Raw genomic sequence first — 6,677 nt, 5'->3', positions numbered from 1 at the left:
TAGGGAGAGTAACGAGAAAACACAGGCAGAGGGGAGGTGGAACACGCATGTGCAGCACTCCTGCTCCGAGGCTGGAAACTGACTGCTACCCTCTGGCAAGCACCCCCCAGCGCAGGGGACTGCAGGCTCCTCCCCACCTCCCAGGTTCAGATGTACAGAAACCCGTCTCAACAGAGAGCAAGGCTGCCAACCCCTGGGTGCTGTAAGCAGGTAACCTCCTTTTGGCACATTCATCGTTGAAGGAGTGGTCTCTCCTCCAGGGCTGGAGTGGAGATCCTGAGTCTGTAGTGGGTCACCGGATGTCAAACACGTTAGCCTTTTAGGCATCTTGATGGCTGTGTGAAAGTCACAGCCTGCGGCACCACCTGGGCTCCCCAAGTTCGGGTTGGTAGGGGGCTGCTCCACCCCATTTGCCGATCCAGCCACTTCCTGTCTTCGGTCCCTGCTCCCCAGCCCACAAACCCTGGGCACACTCTCCAGGCGTGAGAGGTGCTTCGTCCACCTGCTCAGAATTTCCAGAGCTTGTTGGAAGGAATCAAAGCCTTCCTGCAGAAACTAATGGGGACAGATTTCAGACTCTGAATGAGTATTTTAAGCAAATGAATAAGCAAAGACCAAGATGTGGGAACAAGCGAGAAGAAGCGAGAGATGAACATCAAAGCTTCCGCTGGACCATGTGGGGATCAGAAGAATGAGGGGCTAAGCAGATGAGCACTGCAGGGAGAAACCCACATGGTCACTGTCACACTGGTTAAGGGCATTAGGACATCATCCATGAGAAGGCCAATTCATTCATTCACTCACTCACCCATTCATTCATTCATTCATTCACTTACCCATTCATTCATTCATTCATTCATTCATTCATTAGCTACTGAGCACCTGCTGTATGCTGAGAACTGGCAGCAAGGTTTGTGGAGCGAGCAAGACAGATGTGAAGCTCACAATTTAGCAGGACTGATTTCAGAAGACCCTGTGTTTCCTTCCAAATCTATGTGCTTTGCAGATATCCACTCAAAACTACACACTGTCAGGGTTGCTGTGCAGGGAATGGGCATTAGCTCAGCATGTGCAAGGGGCCAGTGCCAGTTACACACCCTGCATGCTGTTCCCTTTACAAAGCCTTTGGTCAGCTTCACTGAGTCTTGAGTTAGAGAGTCTTTAGCTCCTGTTGTACACGTACACCCGAAAGGAGCACATGGGTGTGACTATCAGGCTGCCATGACTAGACTCTTACATCCCAAATCATGGAGTCAGGGAAGGATCCTCAACCCACACTTGCCCACAGACATGCATTTTCACCCACAGACACATACCATTCACACACGGAGACACACACAGTCACCCATAGAGACAGATATATTCACACAGGGACATACATATTCACAGACAGAGACACACACATTCACCCGCAGAGACATCCATACACACAGGCACACATTTCCCCACATGGACACACACATTCACACACAAACACAGACATACACAATCACACGCACAGACTCACACATTCATCCACAGAGACATACATATTCACACACAAAAACACATACATTCACAGACAGACACGTTCACACACAGACACACACATTCACACACATGCAGACACACGCACAATCACCCACACATATTTACCCACATGGACACACACATTCACACATGGACACAGACATACACATTCACACACGGAGACCTACACATACCCACACATTCATACTTATACACACAGAGACACACACATGCTCTCTCTCTCATTCTTGCTCCCTCTCTCTCTCTCTCTATCCTGCAGATGACTATCTTCACCAGGATCCTTTCTGTCTGGCAGTGCTGCAGACAGGAGGCTTAGGGACAACATGATCAGGAGATGGGGCTCCTGGGCCTTCTGCTGCCAAACAGCTCCTGGCTAATCCAGTATCCTTGGCTAATATTTCCAACCCTTGGGTACCTGTTCTGATAAATGAGGGTCACATATCCACTTACTTTACAGTGTTCTTGCAAGATTCCAATGAGATAAACAAGGTCATGCCTGTGCAGTGGACGCTTGTCTTTCTCTGGACCTGGCACCTCACTATCTCCCTGTGTGTGTTAGGGTCTCAGTAGGTGTCAGAGCCCATCTTACACTGCAGAAGACTTGGCTTTGCCTGTTGGATGCACCTGCCCAGACCTGGGGGACCCTGGAGCTTTATCTCGGGCCACTGTAATGGCTTTAAGAGATGGTGGTGACCATGCCACTGCTTTGGTGGCCAGTGCCAGTTGGCATCCGTGGTATAAGCTCCAGGTCTCGGGCCAGCCCAGCAGTAGTGGTGTCCAAATTTGGATCACTTTAGCAGCCCACTTGGGGTGCTATTCTTGCGTGTGTAGCCCCAAACCTGGTTTCTAGGCCCTTTAGAGAGTCTATGAGTAACCAAAGATGATTTTAGTAAATTCTTTTCCTGTTTAAATCAACCAGAGTTGGTTTCCGTTGCTTGCGTCTCAGAGCCCAGCCTCATAGTGTGTGAAGTGTTTGGCCGGGTGCCTGGAACACACATAGCAAGTGCTCAATAAATGTCAGCCATTGGAGATGGCACGCAATTGGAGGGGGCAGATGCTGAGGGAGGGGCTTCGAGGGCCACTGCAGCCCTCAGGGCAGAACATCCGATTTCCCACCCCATCTCTCCACCAATGGGGCACAAGCTGCTTTTCTCTTCCCCTGATGCCCTGCCACTTGCCTGCTTCCAGCCCAGGCAGGGTCAGTTTATTTGTGCAGCCCAGATGCTGAGGAATGAGGGGAAGAGGGTGAAGCAGGAGAGGCGGGGATGAATTCTGTTAAGTGGCTCTAAGTGGGAGCCAGTTTCCTGCGGGATCCCAGACACCTGCTTATTCCCTTTACCACCCCCCTCCCCCGGTAAAGAAAGCTATCTATATCTGCTGCTTGGCTTCACCATCTTGATCTCTGCCCAAACACACCCCAGATCACCGGCCTTCAAAAAGCAATGCAGGGCTATAAGGAGGCCCGTGAAGGCAGAGGACTTGGGGGAAGGCTGTTTCCCAGAGCCTGTGGGATCTGCCTGCCCTCTTCCCTGCTTCCTGTCCCCCGCGGTGACTGGGCCCTCTCTCCAACCCTGCTCTCCGCCCGTGGGAGATACATAGCCCTTTACCAGGAGGGCCGCAGATGGCTGTCTGGTTTGGGGATGGCCCAGAGGCACCAGCGGAGGCTACAAGCGGGGCCCCGCTGGATCTGGGCTGGCCCCGCTGGATCTGGGCTGGCCCACCTGCAGGAAGGTGCACCTATTCCTTCCTCTCCAGGGACGGCCCACGGCCGAGCCCAGAGGGGACACACATTCTGATCACGAAAAAGCCATGCAAATGGGCTAGGGAGGCGTTGAGAATTTTACTAGCTGGACCTCTCATTGTCTGTGTCTCAGAAATGTTTCTTAACTACCTCTGCGGGGAGAATCATGAACTAGTGTTCCTATGTCTCCAGCCCGAGCATGTATTTTAGCTCCTATTCTCTCTCTCGTAGGTCCTTCTCTGGCTGCCGTTAGCCAGTGGTGACTTCATTTGTTCAGCCATAGAGACCTCCATGGCCCTTTGATCCTGCCTCTGCTTGGCAACACGTGGAGAGGGGTCCATGTCCCCAAGGGTCCTGAGCACCCTTCTGCTCTTCGGTCGCTCGCCACTGCACTTTGTAGCACCGTGGATGTGAAGGCAGGGCTTGGCAGGGGTCCGGCTATGCCCTTGAGCACCTTCTCCCATGTGGGACCTGGGCAGACCCAGGCCCTATGGGACCCGATGGCAGAACCCAGCTATGTTCCCATTGACACAAGTCTTTCCCTAAAGGGTCAGAGCTGTGAGAGTGGGAAGAAAAGATGCTGTTTCTTCTTTCAACATAGTAGCTGTTCTTTCTCTCCACAAGACCAAAGCTCTTTGTGAATTACATCTTTGGAAGAAGGTGGCTCCACGTGGTGACGCCTCTCTCAGCCTCCTCGCCTCCTCCTGAGGTGACCTCCTACTTCAAGCCCTGAGGCCATTTCCCCATTCCTCCACGGAAAACTCTGTCCCCTCTCCCAGAAGGAAGAGGCTCCCCCCATCCCCAGCCTCAGCGCCCTCTGTCAGGCTAACCTTCCTCTCCCCTGACCAGGCCATGCATGCTCAGAGCACGGAGGATAGTCTCTGGTTCACCGAGAGAAGGCAATATGTCTTTTACAATCTTTAAGTCCTCACATCCTTTTTGATTTTTCTTGCAACTTACTGATGAATTGAGTTTCTGGGGTTTTTTTTGTTTGTTTGTTTGTTTTTTGCTTTTGTTTTAAGTGGGCTCCACGCTCAGAATGGAGTGTAACATGGGACCTGCCCATGACCCTGAGATCAAGACCTGAGCTGAGGTCAAGAGTCTGACACTTCACCAGCTGAGCCACCCAGGTGCCCCTTGCGTTTCTGTTTTATAGAAATTTCCACTGCCCAGCTTTTGTTGCTTGCTTATGGTATCCATGTTCCTTTGTCCTCTGTAATTCCTGCCAGTTGAAACCTAGATCCACAGGCTTGAAGTAGGTCTCTCTCTTTCTCTCCCTCCTTCTGTCCCTCCTACTTTCCTCTCTCTTTCCCTTCTTCTCTTTTCCTTCCTCCTTCCCTCCCTCCCTTGCTTCCTTTCAAACCCACCTCATGAGTAATATGTATTCATCCATCAGGAGGCACAAAAGTCTCTTTGTTTTTGTGATCTTTTCCTGAAGATATTATTTATTTTAGAGAGATAGGACACATGAGCGGGGGAGGGGCGGAGGGAAAGGGAGAAAGAGAATCTCTAGCAGACTCCACGCTGAGGGCTGAGTCCAACTCGGGGCTCAATCCCATACCCTAAGATTATGACCTAAACCGAAATCAAGAGTCAGACTCTCAACCAACTGACCCACCCAGGCGCCCCTGTTTTTGTGATATTAGTGGACTAATGAGCAATACCTGAATCCATTAATTCATAGGGATTGCAAAATGGTGCAATCTTAATTTTATTATTCTTTCTTCATTTATTAACTGGGTTTTTTATTGCTTAGCTGGACTATATCTATAGAGAGAAACTTTCCCAGATCTACCTTCTGGCCTCAGTGGACCAATGTATGTAGGAAACCCTCCCAGACCTCTCCTAGCCAGCACACCCAGGTTTCCAGCCCAGATGCTGGGTTAAGAAAGAACCCGGGGCCGGAAAAGGCCCGAGGTCACCTAGCCTGCACCGTCCTCTGCACCGATCTATCTGACTGGATTTGAGCAGGCAGGGCTCTTAGCCTTGGACCTTGCTCTCAGGGGCCTGCAGTCTGAGACATCAATACCGATTTTAAAAACAGGTTTTAAAAGCAGTAGTGTATTTTCCCTTCATGGTGGAGGATCACCCATATGAGGGACTGTCTGAATTCCTGGGATGAGGGAATTGTCTTTACACCTAATCCCATTCCTGGGTCACTCTGCTAAATATCAGGAACATGCAACCACCTAAGTAGTAGAATTTGGAGAGAACAGGAAGAAGGGGTTGTGATGACACCGTGCCACTGAAAAGCAAATTACAATTCGATTTTAGACATCCATTTTCTTAACATCCTTCTGCTGGGTCTCACCGTCTGCCATCCCCACGGAAAGCCCCAAACTCCCAGCAGTTTTTGGAATGGCTCTTCTTTACCTCTCCCGGACCCCCAGCCCTTGGCCCGTGCCTCCTGTTCCCAGCTGTGCCTCTCTCCCACCCCCCACAAAGAAGCTTAGGCTTGAGACTGGGTACTGCCCCCACTTCGGGGCCTCTCCTTTCAGTCCCAAACAGGACAGTCTCCTCAACAAAGAACCATTTGCCTGCAGGGGAATTATGTTCTCCCAGCTGCTAGGACAAAGCAGCTCTAGTCAATTAGGGGTTTTACATAATTTTATATTTCTCTTTATGTTTTAACAATAATGAAGAAACCGAAGCTCAGATACTTTATGGACCCACCCAAGGTTTCAAGGGTCGTTATGCCTAGGGTTGGGATTCAAGTACAGATCTTTAAGCTGCAAAACCAAAATATGTGTCTCCATCCTCCATGCTTATCCACCCGTCACAGTCGCTGGCAGCTCTCCGCAGGATGAGAGCAGATATTCAGCCTATCCAAGAACCCGCCAGGAAGGACAGATTTATTTAATGGGAATCCGAGGTTGCATGCTACACCTGGCTCTTATCTCTGCAGTTAAACTGGACTTTTTATGGAGCCCTTAAAAGCAAGCTACTTGGGGCATAGTGGAGTGTAGTTAATCGTCAAGAATGCAGACTCCGGAGTCACATGACTTCAGTTCCAATACCAGTTCCACCACTTATGAGCTGCGTGGCCACAAGCATGGATACTGCTTAACCTGGCCATGCCTCTGTGTCCTCACTGAGCAACAGAGATAATAGCAATACTTACCCCATAGGCTTCCTCCCAGGTAATGGCTTAAGAGGCTGCAGCTTTAGCATCACCTGGGAGTTTTCGAGAAATGAAAATTCTCAGGCCCCTCCCGGACCAGACCCCCTGAGTCAGAAATAGTCAGGACTCAGCAGTGGTCTGTGCTGAATATGCCATCTAGACAATGCCCATGTACACTGAAGCTTGAGAACCACTGCTCAACACGTGTGATGCACTTGGAATGACACCTGAGACATAGTAAGGACTCAATGAATGTCGGTGGCTTATTATTATCATTATCATTAG

The sequence above is a fragment of the Ursus arctos genome, unplaced genomic scaffold (genome assembly GCF_023065955.2).
Source record: "Ursus arctos isolate Adak ecotype North America unplaced genomic scaffold, UrsArc2.0 scaffold_29, whole genome shotgun sequence".
Taxonomy (NCBI): domain Eukaryota; kingdom Metazoa; phylum Chordata; class Mammalia; order Carnivora; family Ursidae; genus Ursus; species Ursus arctos.
This window is presented reverse-complemented; position numbering follows the sequence as displayed.